This window comes from Triticum dicoccoides, chromosome 5B, assembly GCF_002162155.2.
Source record: "Triticum dicoccoides isolate Atlit2015 ecotype Zavitan chromosome 5B, WEW_v2.0, whole genome shotgun sequence".
Classification (NCBI taxonomy): Eukaryota; Viridiplantae; Streptophyta; class Magnoliopsida; order Poales; family Poaceae; genus Triticum; species Triticum dicoccoides.
Genome location: NC_041389.1, coordinates 498,515,370 through 498,537,334, shown reverse-complemented (window position 1 = coordinate 498,537,334; position 21,965 = coordinate 498,515,370). Strand labels below are relative to the sequence as shown.

Sequence of the window (21,965 nt, the reverse complement as noted above, 5' to 3'; positions counted from 1 at the left end):
AAGATGTCTATGCATAGGAAGTATGTTAGACTTAGATGTGTTTTTCATGTGTTTTATGATGCTCTCTTTGCACTTCAATTCTTGTCTTTCATGTGAGCATCATCGAAATCTCAATGCCTAAGAGCGCTAAACAATAGCGCTTGTTGGGAGGCAAACCCAATTTTATTTTTGTTCTTTGCTTTTTGCTCCTGTTTAGTAATAAATAATTCATCTAGCCTCTATTTAGATGTGGTTTTATGTTTTAGTTAGTGTTTTTGCCAAGTAAAACCTTTAGGATAGCTTACGGTAATAGTTGTGTTGATCCTGCTGAAAATCAGAAACATTTGCGCTTAGTAAATTAGTTTTGAAATTCAAAAAAACGTGCTTTTGATCTGATTATTTTTGCTCTGGATTGGTACACAAATTTCTCAGGTTTTACTAATTTGGATGGATATTTAGAGTTACAGAAGTATCCGAGAGTTACAAATTACTACGGGCTGTTCTGCTTTTGACAGATTCGGTTTTTCGCGTGTTGTTTGCTTATTTTGATGAATCTATGGGTAGTATCGGGGGGTATGAACCATGGAGAAGTTGGAATACAGTAGATATTACACTAATATAAATAAATAATGAGGTTGCAACAGTACCTTAAAGTGGTGATTTATTTTCTTATACTAACGGAGCTCATGAGATTTTCTGTCGAGTTTTGTGTTGTGAAGTTTTCAAGTTTTTGGTAAGGATTTGATGGACTATGGAATAAGGAGTGACAATAGCCTAAGCTTTGGGATGCCCAAGGCACCCCAAGGTAATATTCAAGGACAACGAAAATCCTAAGCTTGGGGATGCCCCGGAAGGCATCCCCTCTTTCGTCTTCGTCTATCGGCAACTTTACTCGAGGCTATATTTTTATTCACCACATGATATGTGTTTTGCTTGGAGCGTCTTGGATGAGTTGAGTCTTTGCTTTTTAGTTCACCACAATCATCCTTGCTGTACACACCTTTTGGGAGAGACACACATGAATTGTGATTTATTAGAATACTCTATGTGCTTCACTCATATCTTTTGAGCTAGGCAATATTGCTCTAGTGCTCCACTTATATCTTTTGAGAGCACGGCGGTGGCTTTATTTTATAGAAATTGTTGAACTCTCATGCTTCACTTATATTATTTTGAGAGTATTTTAGAACAGTATGTCAATTTTCTTGGGTTATAAAACTAGTCCTAATATGATGGGCATCCAAGATGGATATAATAAAAACTTTCATATAAAGTGCGTTGAATACTATGAGAAGTTTGATTCTTTATGATTGTTTTGAGATATGAAGATGGTGATATTAGAGTCATGCTAGTGGAGTAATTATGAATTTGAGAGATACTCATATTAAAGTTTGTGATTCCCGTAGCATACACGTATGGTGAACCATTATGTGATGAAGTTGGAGCATGAATTATTTATTGATTGTCTTCCTTATGAGTGGAGGTCGGGATCGCACAATGGTTAATTCCTACCAACCCTTCCCCTAGGAGCATGCATGTAGTGCTTGGTTTTGATGACTTGTAGATTTTTGCAATAAGTATATGAGTTCTTTATGACTAATGTTGAGTTCATGGATTATAGGCACTCTCACCCTTCCACCATTGCTAGCCTCTCTTGTGCCGCGCAACTTTCGCCGGTACCATACACCCACCATTACCTTCCTCAAGACAGCCACCATACCTACACATTATGGCATTTCCATAGCCATTCTGAGATATATTGCCATGCAACTTTCCACCATTTCGTTTATTATGACACGCTTCATCATTGTCATATTGCTTTGCATGATCATGTAGTTGACATCATATTTGTGGCAAAGCCACCGTTCATAATTTTTTCATACATGTCACTCTTGAATCATTGCACATCCCGATACACCGCCGGAGGCATTCACATAGAGTCATATTTTGTTCTAAGAATTGATTTGTAATTCTTGAGTTGTAAGTAAATAAAAGTGTGATGATCTTCATTATTAGAGCATTGTCCCATGTGAGGAAATGATGATGGAGACTATGATTCCCCCACAAGTCGAGATGAGACTCTGGACGAAAAAAAAATAAAAAAAAAAGAGGCCATAAAAAGAGAAGGCCCAAATAAAAAAAATAAAAAAATGAGAGAAAAAGAGAGAAGAGAAATGTTACTATCCTTTTACCACACTTGTGCTTCAAAGTAGCACCATGATCTTCATGATAGAGAGTCTCTTATATTGTCACTTTCATATACTAGTGTGAAATTTTCATTATAGAACTTGGCTTGTGTATTCCAATGATGGGCTTCCTCAAAATGCCCTAGGTCTTCGTGAGCAAGCAAGTTGGATGCACACCCACTTAGTTTCTTTTTGAGATTTCATACACTTATAGCTCTAGTGCATCCGTTGCATGGCAATCCCTACTCACTTACATTGATATATATTGATGGGCATCTCCATAGCCCGTTGATACGCCTAGTTGATGTGAGACTATCTTCTCCTTTTTTTTCTCCACAACCACCATTCTATTCCACTTATAGTGCCATGTCCATGGCTCAAGCTCATGTATTGCGTGAAAGTTGAAAAAGTTTGATAATACTGAAGTATGAAACAATTGCTTGGCTGAAATCGGGGTTTTCACATGATTTAAATATTTCATCTGATGAATATAGAGCATAGCCAGACTATATGATTTTGTACGTATAGCTTTCTTTGACCATGTTATTTTGAGAAGACATGATTGCTTTGTTAGTATGCTTGAAGTATTATTATTTTTATGTCAATATTAAACTTTTGTTTTGAATCTTTCGGAACTAAACATTCATGCCACAATAAAGGAAATTACATTGATAAATATGTTAGGTAGCATTCCACATCAAAAATTCTGTTTTTATCATTTACCTACTCGAGGACGAGCAGGAATTAAGCTTGCGGATGCTTGATACGTCTCCAATGTATCTATAACTTTTGATTGTTCCATGCTATTATATTATCTGTTCTGGATGTTTAATAGGCATTTATATGCTATTTTATATTATTTTCGAGACTAAACTATTAACCGAGGGCCTAGTGCCAGTTTCTCTTTTTTTTTGCCTATTTTAGAGTTTCACAGAAAAGGAATACCAAACGGAGTCCAAACGGGATGAAACCTTCGCGATGATCTTTCTTTGACCGAAAGGAAACCAGAAGACTTGGAGATGAAGTCGGAGACGCAACGAGGCGGCCACGAGGCAGGAGGGCGCGCCTAGGGGGGTAGGGCAGCCCCCCTACCTCATGGGCCCCTCGTAGCTCCCCTGACCTAGTTCCTTCGCCTATATATACTCTTATACCCTGAAAACATCTAGAGGAGCCACGAAACCACTTTCCCACTGCCGCAACCTTCTGTACCCATGAGATCCCATCTAGGGGCCTCTTCCGGCATCCTACCGGAGGGGGATTCGAACACGAAGGGCTTGTACATCAACACCATTACCTCTCCGATGAAGCGTGGGTAGTTTACCACAGACCTACGGGTACATAGTTATTAGCTAGATGGCTTCTTATCTCTCTTTGATTCTCAATACCATGTTCCCCTTGATGTTCTTGGAGATCTATTCGATGTAATATTCTTCTACGGTGTGTTTTTCGAGAACCGATGAATTGTGGATTTATGATCAGATTATCTATGAATATTATTTGGTTCTTCTCTGAATTATTATATGCATGATTTGATATCTGTGCAAGTATCTTCGAATTATCGGTTTAGTTTAGCCTACTAGATTGATCTTTCTTGCAATGGGAGAAGTGCTTAGCTTTGGGTTCAATCTTGCGGTGTCCTTTACCAGTGACAGTAGGGGAAGCAAGGCACGTATTGTATTGTTGACATCTGTGACGCCCTCGATTCAATCGTACACTAATCATGCATGCAAATTTGTACGATCAAGATCAGGGACTCACGGGAAGATATCACAACACAACTCTAAAAGTAAAATAAGTCATACAAGCATCATATTACAAGCCAGGGGCCTCGAGGGCTCGAATACAAGTGCTTGACATAAACGAGTCAGCGGAAGTAACAATATCTGAGTACATACATAAGTTAAATAAGGTGCCATAAGATGGCTAGCACAAACTGGGATACAGATCGAAAGAGGCGCAAGCCTCCTACCTGGGATCCTCCTAAACTACTCCTGGTCGTCGTCAGCGGCCTGCACGTAGTAGTAGGCACCTCCAGTGTAGTAGGAGTCGCCGTCGACGGTGGCGTCTGGCTCCTCGGCTCTGACGTCTGGTTGCGGCATCCGAGAAGAAGAGGAAAAAGAGGGGAAAGAGGGAGCAAAGCAACCGTGAGTACTCATCCAAAGTACTCCCAAGCAAGGATCTACACTACATATGCATGGGTATATGTGTAAAGAGGCCATATAGATGGACTGAACTGTAGAATGCCAGAATAAGAGGGGGATAGCTAGTCCTATCGAAGACTATGCTTCTGGCAGCCTCCCTCTTGCAGCATGTAGAAGAGAGTAGATTGAAGTCCTCCAAGTAGCATCACATAGTATAATCCTACCCGGCGATCCTCCCTTGGTCGCCTTGTGGTAAAGCGATCACCGGGATGTCTCTGGAACTTGTCTGGGTGTGTTTTTATCAAGTATCCGGTTCTAGTTGTCATAAGGTCAAGGTACAACTCCGGGTCGCCTGTTACCGTGGACACGACTATTTGAATAGATCAACTTCCCTGCAGGGGTGCACCACATTTCCCGACATGCTCGATCCCTCTGGCCGGGAACACTTTCCAGGGTCATGTCCGGCCTCGGAAGATCAACACGTTGCAGCCTTACCTAGGCCTAACAGAGAGGTCAGCATGCTGGTCTAAATCCTATGCGCGCAGGGGTCTGGGCCCATCACCCATTGCACACCTTCATGTTGCGAGGGCGACCGATAAGCAGACCTAGCTGTTGGAAATATGCTCTAGAGGCAATAATAAATTATTTATTATTATTATATTTCCTTGCTCATGATAATCGTTTATTATCCATGCTATAATTGTATTGATAGGAAACTCAGATACATGTGTGGATACATAGACAACACCATGTCCCTAGTAAGCCTCTAGTTGACTAGCTCGTTGATCAATAGATGGTCACGGTTTCCTGACCATGGACATTGGATGTCGTTGATAACGGGATCACATCATTAGGAGAATGATGTGATGGACAAGACCCAATCCTAATCCTAGCACAAAGATCGTGTAGTTCGTATGCTAAAGCTTTTCTAATGTCAAGTATCATTTCCTTAGACCATGAGATTGTGCAACTCCCGAATACCGTAGGAATGATTTGGGTGTACCAAACATCACAACGTAACTGGGTGGCTATAAAGGTGCACTACGGGTATCTCTGAAAGTGTCTGTTGGGTTGGCATGAATCGAGACTGGGATTTGTCACTCCGTGTAACGGAGAGGTATCTCTGGGCCCACTCGGTAGGACATCATCATAATGTGCACAATGTGACCAAGGGGTTGATCACGGGGTGATGTGTTACAGAATGAGTAAAGAGACTTGCCGGTAACGAGATTGAACAAGGTATCGGCATACCGACGATCGAATCTCGGGCAAGTACAATACCGCTAGACAAAGGGAATTGTATCGGTATTGTGGGATGAAGCGGCCCAGACCGACCTTACACGTACTCTTACGTGAGACAGGTTCCACCGACTGACATGCACTTGGTGCATAAGGTGGCTAGCGGGTGCCAGTCTCTCCCACTTTAGTCGGAACGGATTCGATGAAAAGGGTCCTTATGAAGGGTAAATAGCAATTGACATATCACGTTGTGGTTTTGCGTAGGTAAGAAACGTTCTTGCTAGAAACCCATAGCAGCCACGTAAAACATGCAAACAACAATTAGAGGACGTTTAACTTGTTTTTGCAGGGTATGCTATGTGATGTGATATGGCCAAGAAGAATGTGATGAATATATGTGATGTATGAGATTGATCATGTTCTTGTAATAGGAATCACGACTTGCATGTCGATGAGTATGACAACCGGCAGGAGCCATAGGAGTTGTCTTTATTTATTGTATGACCTGCGTGTCATTGAACAATGCCATGTAATTACTTCACTTTATTGCTAACCGGTAGCCATAGTAGTAGAAGTAATAAGTTGGCGAGACAACTTCATGGAGACACAATGATGGAGATCATGATGATGGAGATCATGGTGTCATGCCAGTGACGATGATGATCATGGAGCCCCAAAGATGGAGATCAATGGAGCTATATGATATTGGCCATATCATGTCACTACTATATAATTGCATATGATGTTTATTATGTTTATGCATCTTGTTTACTTAGAACGACGGTAGTAAATAAGATGATCCCTTACACCAATTTCAAGAAGTGTTCTCCCCTAACTGTGCACCGTTGCTAAAGTTCGTCGCTTCGAAGCACCACGTGATGATCGGGTGTGATAGATCCTTACGTTCACATACAACGGGTGTAAGACAGATTTACACATGCAATACACTTAGGGTTAACTTGACGAGCCTAGCATGTACAGACATGGCCTCGGAACACGGAGACCGAAAGGTCGAGCATGAGTCGTATAGTAGATACGATCAACATGAAGATGTTCACCGATGATGACTAGTCCGTCTCACATGATGATCGGACACGGCCTAGTTGACTCGGATCATGTAATCACTTAGATGACCAGAGGGATGTCTATCTGAGTGGGAGTTCATAAGATGAACTTAATTATCCTGAACATAGTCAAAAGAACTTTGCAAATTATGTCGTAAGCTCGCGCTTTAGTTCCACTGCTTAGATATGTTCCTAGAGAAAATATAGTTGAAAGTTGACAGTAGCGATTATGCAGACAGTAGAAAGCTTATGTCCTTAATGCACCGCTCAGTGTGCTGAACCCCAAACGTCGTTTGTGGATGTTGCGTTCATCGGACATACACATTTTGATAACTACGTGATAGTTTAGTTAAACGGTTTAGAGTTGAGGCACCAAAGACGTTTTCGAAATGTCACGAAACATATGAGATGTTTCGAGGGCTGAAATTGGGATTTCAGGCTCGTGCCCACGTCAAGAGGTGTAAGACCTCCGACAATTTTCTTATCCTGCAAACTAAGGGAGAAAAGCTCAATCGTTGAGCTTGTGCTCAGGTTGTCTGAGTGCAACAATCACTTGAATCGAGTGGGAGTTGATCTTCCAGATGAGATAGTGATGTTTCTCCAAAGTCATTGCCACCAAGCTGCTAGAGCTTTGTGATGAACTATAACATATCAGGGATAGATATGATGATCCTTGAGGTATTCACAATGTGTGACACCGCGAAAGTAGAAATCAAGAAGGAGCATCAATTGTTGATGGTTGGTAAAACCACTAGTTTCAAGAAGGGCAAGGGCAAGAAGGGATACTTCATGAAACAGCAAATCAGCTGCTGCTCTAGTGAAGAAACCCAAGGTTGAACCCAAACCCGAGACTAAGTGCTTCTGTAATAAGGGGAACAGCCACTGGAGCAGAATTACCCTAGATACTTGGTAGATAAGAAGGCTGGCAAGGTCGATAGAAGTATATTGGATATACATTATGTTAATGTGTACTTTACTAGTACTCCTAGTAGCACCAGGGTATTAGATACCGGTTCGGTTGCTAAGTGTTAGTAACTCGAAATAAAAGCTACGAAATAAAAGGAGACTAGCTAAAGGTGAGCTGACGATATGTGTTGGAAGTGTTTCCAAGGTTGATGTGATCAAGCATCGCACGCTCCCTCTACCACCGAGATTGGTGTTTGCGTTAAAGCATAGACATGATTGGATTATGTCTATCGCAATACGGTTATTTATTTAAGGAGAATAATGGTTACTCTGTTTATTTGAATGATACCTTCAATGGTCTTGCACCTAAAAAGAATGGTTTATTGAATCTCGATCGTAGTGATACACATTTTCATGCCAAAAGATATAAGATAGTAATGATAGTACCACTTACTTGTGGCACTGCCATGTAAGTCATATTGGTATAAAACGCATGAAGAAGCTCCATGTTGATGGATCTTTGGACCCACTCGTTTTGAAAAGTTTGAGACATGCGAACCATGTCTATTGGTGTATACGCATGAAGAAACTCCATGCAGATGGATCATTTGGACTCACTTTATTTTGAATCACTTGATATATGCAAATCATACCACATGGGCAAGATGGCTGAAAAGCCTCGTTTTCAGTAAGATGGAACAAGATAGCAACTTGTTGGAAGTAACACATTTTGATGTGTGCAGTCCAATGAGTGTTGAGGCATGCAGTGATATCGTTATGTTCTTACTTCACAGATGATTCGAGTAGATGTTGAGTATATTTACTTGATGAAACACAAGTCTGAATTATTGAATGGTTCAAGTAATTTCAGAGTGAAGTTGAAGATCATCGTGACAAGAGGATAAAATGTCTATGATATGATCATAGAGATGAGTATCTGAGTTACGAGCTTTGGCACACAATTAAGACATTGTGGAAATTGTTTCACAATTAATACCACCTGGAACACCATAGTGTGATGGTGTGTCCGAACATCATAGTTGCACCCTATTGGATATGGTGCGTACCATGATGTCTCTTATCGAATTACCACTATCGTTCATGGGTTAGGCATTAGAGACAACCACATTCACTTTAATAGGGCACCACATAAATCCATTGAAATGACACCGCATGAACTATGGTTTAGAGAAACCTAAGCTGTCATTTCTTGAAAGTTTGGGGCTGTGACGCTTATATGGAAAAGTTTCATCCTGATGAGCTCGAACCCAAAGCGGATAAATACATCTTCATATGGCACCCAAAACAGTTGGGTATACCTCCTATTTCAGATCCGGAAGCAAAAGGATTGTTGAAAGGATCGATATGGTTGACTAGAGGGGGGGGGTGAATAGGCAACTAACAGTTTTTAGACTTTTCTCTAACAAATTAAAACTTGCAATGAAATAGGTTATCTAGATGTGCAACTACGTGGACAACCTATATGATGCAAAGACAATAAGCACACAAGCAAGCAATGGATATAACTCAAGTAAGCTTGCAAAAGTAAAGGGACAAGATAACCAAGAGTGGAGCCGGTGGAGACGAGGATGTGTTACCGAAGTTCCTTCCTTTTAAAGGGAAGTACGTCTCCGTTAGAGCGGTGTGGAGGCACAATTCTCCCCAAGAAGCCACTAGGGCCACCGTAATCTCCTCACGCCCTCACACAATGCGAGATGCCGTGATTCCACTATTGGAGCCCTTGAAGGCGGCAACCGGACCTTTACAAACAAGATTGGGGCAATCTCCACAACACTTGGAGGCTCCCAACAACACCACGAAGCTTCACCACAATGGAGTATGGCTTCAAGGTGACCTCAACCGTCTAGGGTGCTCAAGACCCAAGAGTAACAAGATCCGCTAGGGATAAGTGGGGGGAATCAAATTTCTCTTGGTGGAAGTGTAGATCTGGGCCTTCTCAACCAATCCCGAGAAAATCAACAAATTTGATTGGCTAGGGAGAGAGATCGGGTGAAAATGGAGCTTGGAGCAACAATGGAGCTTTGGGGGAAAGAGGTGAGTCAACTTTGGGGAAGAAGACCCTTTTATATAGTGGGAAGAACAATCCAACCGTTATCCCACTCACCAGCCCCGCACAGAGCGGTACTACCGCTAGGGAAGGGCGGTACTACCGCTCCGGGCGGTACTACCGCTCGACCCAGCGGTACTGCCGCTTTGCCTGGGGCCCTGACCCCAGGGCGGTACTACCGCCAGGGAAGAGCGGTACTACCGTTCCGGGCGGTACTACCGCTACAACCCAGCGGTACTGCCGCGCTGCCTAGGGCCCTGGCACCAGGGCGGTACTACCGCTAGGGAAGGGCGGTACTACCGCTTAGAGCGGTACTACCGCCCCTACTACCTCCCTTAGTGCCGGAAAACCCGACACGAGAAATTCGTTCGAGAATCGAGGCGGAAGTAGCCCAGACGCACAGCGGTACTACGGCCGAAAAACCCAAGCTGTACTACCGCTCTGAGAGTGGTACTATCGCTCGGAGCGGTACTACCGCTCTGAGAGCAGTACTACCGCTGTGGAGTTTCGGCGGTACTACCGATGTGGACGTGGTACTACCGCTTGGGCAGAGCAGAGCATAGTAAGGGGAAAACAGCAGCTCCAGAGATGCGGAAGGAAAGACGACGGGTGTGATAAGGATGTGTACGTGTGATTCCACCCAAGTCTTACCTAAACGGATCCCCTCTTGATAGTACGGTGACTCCTACGAAAGTAGTCCACCAACAACGAAACGAAGGAGCTACACCGTCTTGACTTACAACACCGAGGGGAGGAAATCGTCTCGTGCCAATGGATGAACCTCTGAAAGAACTAAACACACACGATTAGTCTGCACAAGCATTGTCATCAATCACCAAAACATATTGGGAATAAATATGCCCTTACAATCTCCCCCTTTTTGGTGGATTGATGACAATACGGGATTTGCACAATATGCTAGATATAGGATAAACGCAAAAGCACAACCGTCCTAAAATGTTGAAGGGCTCCCCTGGATGTGTGCTACCTAGAAAAGTGCTTTGGACTGCACGACACAGATGCCAGGAGCAAAGCTCCCCCTACATTTTAGAGACCAACTACCTAAGCAAGATATGAGAGCAACATAAATATAACAGGATAAGCATGGAACTCATAAGCTAGATAGACATAGATAATGATACGGGAAGATAAGGTAGCATATGTCTCACACCATATGACTCGAGCTTAGGTCTTACTGACAAAGCCAGAACTTAGGTCTCACTGACACAAACCAAATAAAGCAACACGCGAAAGCACAAACACAAACGACGGAAGACACAAAACGCAAATCCCTAAACTCTCTCCCCTTTGGCATCGAGACACCAAAAAGGAGAGGGAGTGCTGCTACGGCTCCAGGTGAAGGCAAATGATGGACACCCATCAGATCTCAGAGGGATCATCTGCATTACCATCGTCAGCCGGGAAGTGCTCAGCATCAGAATCAGTCCAAGGGCAGTGCTGCTGAATCCACTCCTCCTCCTCGGTAAGCTGATCCTCAGAACCACTAATCACAATAGCACCCATCTGACGCATGAGCTCCTTGTGGCGACCTCGGGCCTTCTTCTCAGCCACATGAGTCATGTACTGACCGTGAGACTCCATGCAAAATAGCTTCTTCACCTTGATGTTGATCTTCTTGGCCCAAGAGGGCTCTGCCTCAGAAGGCATGTAGTCATCATCTTCATCCTCAGCCTCAGCCCCAAACTCCTCCTCAGTCTCCATGGCAGCAGTAGATGAAGGAACTCCCGTCCTAGGGGCCTGAGTGCCCCAGTTATCCTTCTTCCTCAGACGCTTGACATCGTGAGAAACCAACTCTCCAATTTCCAGCACCACCTTGGGATAGATACGATCCCAAGCCTTCTCAATGAGCAGCATAATGAACGGACCATAAATCGGGCACTTGCGCTCGGAGATAGCAGAAACCAGCTCAGACCACATAATGTGAGAGATATCCAAGGACTCTCCGGTTCTCTGCCCCTTCTCACGCTGACAAAAGAGAAGCATGTCCACGAGATAAGAGTGAACCTGGTCCAGATTCCCGACGCGAGGGAAAAGAGTCTCTCTAAAGATACGGTGGAGAATGTCCAGATAGGCAGGCAGTTCATAGGTCTCCTTCTTCGTCTCATGGTTGATCCTCAAAGTGCAGAAGGGCCACAGAGCTTGCTTGTGAGTGGCATTGGCGCGACGGTGGGGGCGAAAGCCGACAGGAGACTCAAGTCCAAGATCTTCCACCCCAATCAACTGCATGAAAGCTTTCCACTTGACTGACAGCAACTTGCCATTTGTCATCCAAGTCAGAGTCCTGTCCTCATCGGTCCCAAGGTGAACCATGGCATAGAATTGGGCCACAATGTCAGCATCATAGTCCTTGTTGAATTGCATGATCCCGAGAATGTTCAGCTGAGTGCACATCTGAAGAGCTTCACCAAAGTAGTCAGGATCGTTCTCCATATGCTCGGTGTCAATGGAGTGCATGTTGACATAGAGATTCTTCTTGGCCTTGAGAACATCAAAGTAGATGGAAAACTGGAACCTGTTCCAGAACAGACGGTTGACCAAAGTGGGATCTTGGTCGACCTCATACGGGTTGCGACGGCGCCTTGCCCAGAACTCCTTGGGCGGCATTTCTGGCACGATTTTGCTTGGCTTTGGCTTGACCCCAGGTTTCTTCTGCAGTTGGGGAGGAGGTGGAGCACTAAGATCCTCCGGCAGGCTCAGTGGGCTCAGTGGTGCAGTAGCGCTTGGACGAGGCACGGCCGGGGTTGACACGACGAGCCTGATGCTCAGGAACCTCATCACCTGGAACCACACACACAAACACGCAAAACACCTAGAAAGAACGAGCGTAAGCCACAAACACGAACAAAAAGATCACTGAGAGGTGGGAGGATGATGGAACCGGGTAGAGGGCGGTAGCACCGTGACCCTTGAGCGGTAGTACCGCTCTGGAGAGAGCGGTAGTACCGCTCTTAGCGGTAGTACCGCTCTTAGCGGTAGTACCGCTCTTAGCGGTAGTACCACTCTGGGAGAGCGGTAGTACCGCTCGAGGCAGGGAAACAACAGTTTCCTACTACCATGGTCAGATCCGGTACTACTGTCCTACCAAATTCAAAAATACTCCAACCAAACACTAATCCAAACAGTCTAGAAGCATTCTCCATCCTACTCAAGCCTAGATCTGGACAAAAATCTAGAGATGCAACTGCTATTGCCCCTAGAACGCTAGGTTGGAAATCTAGACAAAAGGAAACAGGGAATGGGGGCAATACTGACATCCATGGCAAGAGGACAAGGTGGGGATCGATTCCACCGAAGGAAACGGAGAGGAGCGCCCCGGAGAGGGAGATCCGCCGGAGCCCTCCCGTGGCGCCGGTTGCTGAAGAGAGAGATGAACAGGGCGAAGGGGTGAGCGAATGGGTATGGGGGAGAAGAAACTCCCCCTGCCCCCGATATAACCCCCAGCCCGCGCCTCACAGCGGTAGTACCGCTCTGGATGGCGGTAGTACCGCTGGGAGCGGTAGTACCGCTCTGGAGGGCGGTAGTACCGCTCGCCACCAGCGGTAGTACCGCTTCAGCAACTACACTGCTTCTAGACCAACGGCTAACACTCAAAAAGAAACAGAAAGCAAAGCTAAAAGAACGAGAGGACCGGCGCAGCAACACACACACACACACACAACAGACCAGAAACAACTCAAACACAAACAACCACACGAAACAGAGCAAGCTCTGGCCTCTCTCAGGAGAGGGCGGTGGCCGGAGCCACCTATGTATGAGTCAATTGGTATGGCACCGCGAAGAATTATCCTTGGGCCCATGACCAAAACTCGTCTTTGAAGCACAAGTACCACCAAAAATGGCTATTGTGAAAGAGTTGATCATTTTATGCATAATGGGGGGAGGGAAAGTTCATTGAGAGAACAACACTCCCCCTATGTCCATGCCTACATCTAAGCAAGATACCAAGTTGAGTGGGGTGGGGTGTGCAAGGGTTCAAGTCACATTGCTCGAATCAATGATATTTAGCTCATGCCTTAACTCGCGAAATCTTGCTTCATCCAAGGGCTTCGTGAAAATATCTGCAAGGTTATCATGAGTGTTGACATACTTGAGCTCGATCTCTCCTCACCTAATGTGATCCCGGATGAAGTGATACCGAATCTCAATGTGCTTCGTCTTGAAGTGTTGCACCGGGTTGAGAGAAATCTTGATGGCACTTTCGTTGTCACACCAAAGAGGCACTTTGTCAAAAATGACACCGTATTCCTTTAAAGTTTGCCTCATCCATAAGAGTTGTGCACAACAACTACCGGCCGCCACATATTCTGCTTCTGTAGATGACAGAGACACACAACTTTGCTTTTTGAAAGACCAACTCACCAAAGAGAACCCAAGAAACTGGCACCCTCCAGAAGTGGACTTCCTATCCACTTTGTCTCTTGCCCAATCAGAATCCGTAAACCCTTCAAGCTTGAAGTTTGCCCCTCTTGGGTACCATAAGCCAAAGTTTGGGGTATGAGCCAGATATCGAAAGATTCGCTTGACCGCCACATAGTGACTTTCCTTCGGTGCAGCTTGAAACCGTGCACACATCCCCACACTCAACATGATATCTGGTCTAGATGCACAAAGGTAAAGCAGGGAGCCAATCATGGAGCGATATACCTTTTGATCCACCGCTTTACCATTGGGATCAATGTCAAGTTGGCACTTGGTGGGCATTGGAGTAGAAGCCGGCTTGACATCACTTAACTTGAATCTCTTGAGCATGTCTTGAGTGTATTTGGCTTGGTTGATGAAGGTACCTTATCTTCTTTGTTTGATATCAAAACCAAGGAAGAACTTCAACTCTCCCATCGAAGACATCTTGAACTTGGAGGTCATGAGAGCGGCAAATTCCTCATTGAAAGCTTTGTTAGGAGAACCAAAGATAATATCATCAACATATAGTTGGCATACAAACAACTCCCCTTTGACCTTCTTAGTAAAAAGAGTGGGATCGATTTGTCCTACTTCAAATCCACGATCTTGTAGCAACTCGGTAATGTGGTCATACCACGCACGTGGGGCTTGTTTAAGGCCATAGAGTGCCTTATCGAGTTGATACACATGATCCGGGAAGTAGGGGTCCTCGAACCCGGGGGGTTGCTTGACATAAACCAACTCATTAATGGGACCATTAAGAAAAGCACTTTTCACATCCATTTGTTGCAACTTAAAGTTGTGATGGGAAGCATAAGCAATCAACAAACGAATGGATTCAAGATGAGCAATGGGAGCAAAGGTTTCACCGTAGAAGATGCCCTCGACTTGGGAGTAGCCTTGTTCTACCAATCTTGCCTTGTTGCGAATGATGTTCCCATGAGCATCTTTCTTGTTCTTGAAGATCCACTTTGTTCCAATGACAGTGTGGTTCCCCGAAGGTCTTGGCACCAATCTCCACACCTTGTTGTACTCGAAGTTGTTTAGTTCTTCATGCATGGCATTGAGCCAATACGAGTCTTCGAGCGCCTCATAGACCTTTTGGGGTTCAACCACTACAACAAGAACCCCTCTTTGGCAACGCATCAATGTGTTGTCGTATGTCCATATAAGCGTTGCTAAGGTCTACACCAACGGATTAAAAATGCGTTGCCGTTGGTGGCGTTGCAAAGGTCTACACCAACATATATACATGTGTTGGTAAACGGCATAAATAAGTGTTGTAAGATAGCAACATATAGAGCTAGAGCACAACAACACTTCATATGCGTTGGTGGCTAGCCTAGAAAATGACCATTGTAATGCCTAGAAGAATTATCGTATTGCTTGGACAATTAATGGTATTTTGTATATTAGCATCCAGAACTTATTGCATTAATGTTGATAATGCATAGGAGACACAAACATAACAATGAGAAAGGTCACATATATTAAATCAACTTGATTGCTTTACAAAGAACATGATACACAGATTACAATATGTGAAACTATCTAGTAATAGTCTGATTCTCAACCTTGCACTGAACGACTCAGCCATCTAAACACATAGTGTTTGAAACATTGACCCTAAAAATTACATTCCAAAACATAATCTGAAACTATCTAGTAGTAGCCACCTTCTCGATCTTGTAATCAACTTCTGAGCCATGCATCATCGATTTATCTTGGCAATCTACAACAACAAAGAAATGAGAATAGCAAGGTACCATCAAAGAAAATCAATTAACAGGGAAGTAAAATTTAAACAAAAGAGCAACATATAAAGGTTGGAGGACATGTGATAGTTAATCTTACTATATGACTAATAATTTTGTTTTAGTGGTTATGTCAACCAAGAAATAGTTACTCCCGGAGGGAGTACCAAGTCAACACCCATAGTTTTTTGTTTTATATTATAGGTCAGTACTCTGGAGTGTAGCAAGGGCAACATTCTTCTTTGGATTTCCCAAGCTAAGCAGGAACTGCAATAAGCATTAATATTGAAAAAAGTATGAGCAAATAAATTGTTGCTCAGCCATGTTGAATTCACACAATAGAGAAATGAGCATACCTTGTCTTTAGATGGATGATTGCATCTCCATATCATAGAGGAAGCTTCACTTTAAATGCAATATGTTGCTTCCCTGAACAGATTAGTTAAAGTTTCACTTCTCTGAACACCCAAGTCGAAGCAAGCACCAGAACAATATCCTTGTTTCGTCATCCAACATATATCATCACCTCTAAAGAGCTATGAAATATCATAATTTGATCACTTTTTACAGTCCTAGCCATAGCACTATGCTATATAGACGGAGAAAAGAGGGCCTTTTGAAAAGAGCGTCCTTATGTTAAACGAGTTAAACACCTTACAAAGAATATAATGAAGATACAGTGAGGTACATGCCAAAAACTATGTACATCGACAAATATAGCATCCTTGATTGCAAAGAAAGATCTGCAGTTCTCAAAACAATACATATAAATGTAGAGATTTTCAAATTTCCAGAAGTACTTGAAGTTGAGAGCTACAAAGCATGGATACGGCAAAATCTGCCGATTTGATGTCCTAGTACAGCGGGATACAGCGACACGCCTGGATAAGCTGGGATACATGTATCCCGCAGCATCCCAGGATTCCTGAATTAAAAAAAAATAGAAAAAAGCATCGATACGGCTGGGATACGTTTAGGGACTCGGGAGGCCCAATAATAGCCTCGGCACAATACAAACTCTCGTACGCACGCACGCCACATAACGAAGGACTTGCTGCTAACCAGCAGCGAACGCGCCGCCGCCACCTGGACTCGACCACCGCCCCCAGCAGCTTCTCCTCCCGGAGGCAACCACACTAGAGCAGGTAACCCCAAGGCCAGCAGCCTCTCCTCAACCTCTTCATCTTTGTGACATGATTTCCTTCAATTGAGAGGCTGCTAATTGCTTCCCCATGTTGTGCTTGCTTGAATAATTTCTACTTGTTTCTAGGGAGCATGGCATCCGGGAGCACCACCCCCGGGGCCACCCGTCCGTGGGTGAGATCAAAGGACAGCCTGGTCCCTGGTGTTCGTAGATACGAACTATCCTCTGTGGGATCCAGACCCAGCAGTGTTTCATTGTTTTTTTCTGTTTTGACTCTGTATATTTCTTATTTATTTTATATATACTCACCGTATCCCTGAACGACTGTTTTTGAAAAATAATGTATCCCGTGTCCTTGTATGCGTATCCCCGTCTTTCCGTCCCCGTGTCCGTGCTTTTTAGGTTGAGAGAACATAATTCCCACAAAGCTAAATCAGGTGGTTCTATTAAATGATAACAAGTATGTTTTCACATGATTTTAATTTATATAGATGCTTGGGAATAAGACAAATCTGAATTATGAATACACAAACTTTTTCAACCTTGGTTTTTAAATTACATTGTAGATAATGTCATGTAAATCACCTACACGTCTACTACCCAGCTGGAATCATGCTGTCGTACCTCCTTTTGCAGAAGTAGCCCACTATATGCCTTGATCTTTCTCCCAAAGATGAATATGTAAGAAATTTTGGCACTGCAAAGAATGATGGATTCGCTTCATAAGTACTTGCAAGAACATTTAAGTTTTACATATCTAAATCAGTGGATCATAATTCATACCATAAGCACTAGCTAGTATCATCATTCTGAACCTGAGGATTTACGTGTTAAGAGAAAGAATAAACAGACAAATGTTGGCTGATGCGAAGTCAATTTCAGAACTAGCAAGGAGAGATAAAATTAAGGATTATGAAATAAAGATAAAGAGAAATAATAGGACGTAGAGATGCATGTGGGGCTTATTCATAGATTATTACAAGGAAATCAGTAAGGTTTCATAACACCGATAAGAAGATATTTGTTTTCTTTCTCAAAAAAAATCATGATGTTGTACATAATAGTGGTCACCTATTAAATGATACTAGAAGGAATGGTTTTTATAAATAGTCAGAAACTAACAGCTAGGATATCCAGAGATACTATCAACTTATTCAATTGACAGTCTAATCATCTTCATGGATATATTAATTAATTATCCACACACATAGCTACATGAAAAATTAAAATCTAATGTATCACAAGATAGAACTATTTAGAAAAAGAGAACGCACACATTTTCCTGAATCAACACATACAGCCATGTGGTGAATCACTTGTATGCGTACACCCAGATGACTGAATTACCCCTAGGTAGCAGTATTTTTGTGCACATATGAGAATAGTGAGGAATACAAACCATGGAGTGGTGTGGCTGTCGGTGCAAGCCAGCGCCCACAAAGGCGGATCAGGCAAGTGATAAGGCAGCATGAATCATTGTCGTAATGGCCGGCAAAGAATTATCCATGGCAAGATGCCATGCCACAAAGCAGCGGCAGGGCAAGAGCAGAGGGGAGGGGTGCCTTACTGAACCGTCACATCGGAGTCGAGGTAGCCAAGGTGGAACAGCGCCATCGAGCCTAGCCGGTAGCCGATCGCGTGTGGAAGTGGGATTGCTGGGCCGAGCACATGAGCTACAACAATGAACCGTCGCGCCGTGCAGAGGCGTGGAGGACGTCGTGGCGGTGGGGGTTGGTGGCGGGGCCAGAGGAGAACAAGAGGGGGGACGAGCTGGTGAGGCGTGGTGAAGGGGAGCACCGGAGTTTCCTCGAATCAGAGGCGGCGGCGGCAGCGGCGTTGTGGTGGAGCTCGGGTGGGAGATGTGAATCGGGGAGAGAGGTGGTGGGGAGATAAGAGATTGGGTTCTTTTTTTTCCTGCTTGTCTGCGTGTTGGTTGCATGATATTTGGACCGAGGTGGATACAGGGAGGTTATCCTTCGTGGGGAGGTGGGAGGTTTGTTTAACTCAACGCATCTCGACTTTCATTGCTAGATATGCGTTGTTATAGGTGGGTTTTTGTTGTAGTGAACACAAGAGGCAAACGCATGATGTTCACAATAGTTAGCTAATTGTCTACGAGTGCTTACCCCCTTTCTTAGACTTCCAACCACGTTTTCCATGAGATGGCCTTGGGTGGTGAGTTTGGAAGCAATCTTCGCGGCACGACGCTCTAATTCTTCCTCGGGTGTGGAAGGAGGAAGGTTAACTTGATCATCTTGAGCGCCGTCTTGAGCTTGCTCATGATCTTGAACTTGCTCGAGGGGGAGAACTTGACCTTGGGCATCATTTAAAGGTTCACCTCCATATTGAGGTTGATCTTGCCCTTGGTCTTGTTCATAAAGGTGAGGGCCTTCGCTTTGTTCTTCGGAAGCGTGTGGGTCTTGGGGAGGTGATGGCTCCACTTGAGTGGAGCATTGTCCTTCTCCTTCGGCCACAAGGGGTTCCTCAATGGGTAGGATATGACCAATACCCATTCTTCTTATGGCTTGGGGAGGAATTTCATCACCTATATCACAAGTACCACTTTGTTCCACTTGGGAGCCGTTATTTTCATCAAACTCTACGTTACACGTCTCCTCAATGAGTCCGTTGGACTTGTTGAGAACACGGTAAGCATGAGAGTTTGTAGCATAACCAACAAATATGCCCTCATGAGCTCTAGCTTCAAATTTAGACAAACGAACACCTTTCTTGAGAATGAAACACTTACACCCGAACACCCGGAAGTACTTGAGATTGGGCTTGTTCCCGGTGAGTATCTCATACGGAGTCTTGTTCAAGCCTTTGTGGAGATAGAGCCGATTGGATGCATGACAAGCTGTGTTGATGGCTTCGGCCCAGAAGTTGTATGGAGACTTGAACTCCGCCATCATGGTCCTTGCCGCATCCATCAACGTCCGGTTCTTCCTCTCTGCAACACCATTTTGTTGAGGGGTATATGGTGCAGAATATTGATGCTTGATTCCTTCATCACTAAGAAACTCATCCAAGGTGTAGTTCTTGAACTCGGTGCCGTTGTCACTTCTTATTGTCAAGATATTTGCATTGTGTTGACGTTGAGCTTCATTTGCAAAGTCGATGACGGTTTGTGGAGTCTCACTCTTCCTCTTGAAGAAGTATACCCACGTGTATCTTGAATAATCATCCACTATCACCAAGCAATACTTTCTACCCCCAAGACTATCAAAGGATGGGGGCCCAAAGAGGTCCATGTGGAGGAGCTCCAAGGGTCTCTTCGAGTAGATGATAGTCGTGGGAGGGTGAGCCGTCTCATGAAGCTTTCCTTCGATACAAGCACTGCAAACACGATCTTTGGCAAAACTAACATTCGTTAGTCCATGGACATGGTCCCCCTTGAGAAGACTTTGCAAAGATCTCATATTGACGTGGGCTAAATGGCGATGCCAAAGCCATCCCACATCAACTTTAGCCATTAGGCATGTCGCGGTCTTAGTGGGTTGCTCCGAGAAGTTAACCACATAGAGACCGTTCTCGACATGCCCAACAAAGGCTACTTTAAGAGTCTTGCTCCACAAGAGGGCCACGGTATCAATATCAAAGAAGATGGCAAAACCCATGAGTGCGAGTTGACAAACGGAAAGTAAATTGAACGCAAGGGACTCAACAAGCATGACTTTCTCGATCGTTAGATCATGAGAAATGACAACCTTGCCAAGACCCAATACCTTAGAATGTGAGGCATCACCCCATTCGACATTGGTGGGCATAGATGGGATATTGTGCACGTCCACCACCAAGTCCTTGCTCCCGGTCATATGATTTGTTGCTCCACTATCGAGCAACCATGATCCCCCACCGGAAGCAAATACCTACAAGAGATCAATGCTTGGTTTTAGGTACCCATTGAGTAATGGGTCCTTTGATGTTAGTAACAAGGGTCTTAGGAACCCAAATAGACCATTCAATGTACTCATAAGGAGAACCAACAAATTTAGCATAAACATGTCCATCACTAGCACGACACAACACATAAGAGGGGTTAAAGTCGCCGGCTTTGTTGGGAGAGGTGGCGTTGCACTCTTTGGCTTCACCACTCTTCCCATTGTTCTTCTTCTCCTTAGGAGCACCTTCTCCCTCCTTCACAAAGGTTTGCGTGAGCGGAGGAGGTCGATTGGTCTTGCTCTTCTTCTCCTTGTTCTTCTTCTTGTTCTTGGACTTGGGTGCGAACCCAACTCCCTCCTTGCCCACAACTTCCTTTTGATTGCTCAAAAGGTCATTCAGGTTCTTCTCGCCTTGTATGCATGACACAAGACCTTTCTCGAGTTGTTCCTTCAACTTGGCATTTTCCTCCTCAAGATGCACATGCTCACAACATGGGTTAGTAGCATTTGCATTATCAATTAAGACCATGTGAGGAAATGTGGCCTTTTCTTTAGTTAGATTTCTTGGAGTTGAGCATGAGACTCCTTGAGGGTGGCATGAGCACTTTTCAAGACCTTGTGGGCCTTGTCAAGTACATCAAACTCCTCTGTGAGTCTAACATGATCAACCCAAGTTTAGCCTTCTCGGAGGCTAGAACACGAGACACAACAAGAGCATGATCAAGATCTTTCTTTAGTTTAGCATGACCATCGTTGTGTGACTCCTCAAGAGCCAAACGATGCTCATGCTCTTCCTCAAGAGCATTAGAGAGATCCGATATCTCATCGGCATAGTCACGACTATGACTTTCCATCTTAGTGATGGTTTCTTCATGAGCCTCGATCATGTCATTGGCTTCACCAAGTTGTTCCAAGAGAGCAACGAAATGCTTCTTGGATTTGCCCTTGAGCTTACTCATGAAGGACTCAAATTCATTGATCTCCTCACTAGACCCCTTACCATTATCAAAGTCATCCGTTGAAGGAGGGTTAGGAATAATGGTGGTTTTGATGTTGGGGGTTACCTTGTTGGTGGCCTTAGCCATGAGGCACTTGGCGGTGATGTTCTCGTTAGGTGCATCGAAGAGAGACACCCGAGGAGTTGAGACAATGGCAACGGATGCCATGGCCATTGTTTCACC

General features: G+C 44.2%; 1 long non-coding RNA gene across 3 annotated transcripts; it reads right to left on the bottom strand.

The window, feature by feature from the left end:
- Positions 1 to 15,500: 15,500 nt before the first annotated feature.
- Positions 15,501 to 18,824, bottom strand: LOC119305883. 3 transcript variants are annotated; one of them, XR_005148793.1, is made up of 4 exons: positions 18,471 to 18,824; positions 17,528 to 17,600; positions 16,116 to 16,188; positions 15,501 to 15,737 (listed from the first exon to the last, which is right to left on the bottom strand). It is a non-coding gene; the product is annotated as an uncharacterized LOC119305883 (long non-coding RNA). The 3 variants fall into 3 exon arrangements; XR_005148794.1 differs by lacking the exon at positions 18,471 to 18,824 and adding an exon at positions 17,687 to 17,779 and having other exon boundaries at positions 16,116 to 16,287; XR_005148795.1 differs by lacking the exon at positions 18,471 to 18,824 and adding an exon at positions 17,687 to 17,779.
- Between the last annotated feature and the right edge of the window lie 3,141 nt (positions 18,825 to 21,965).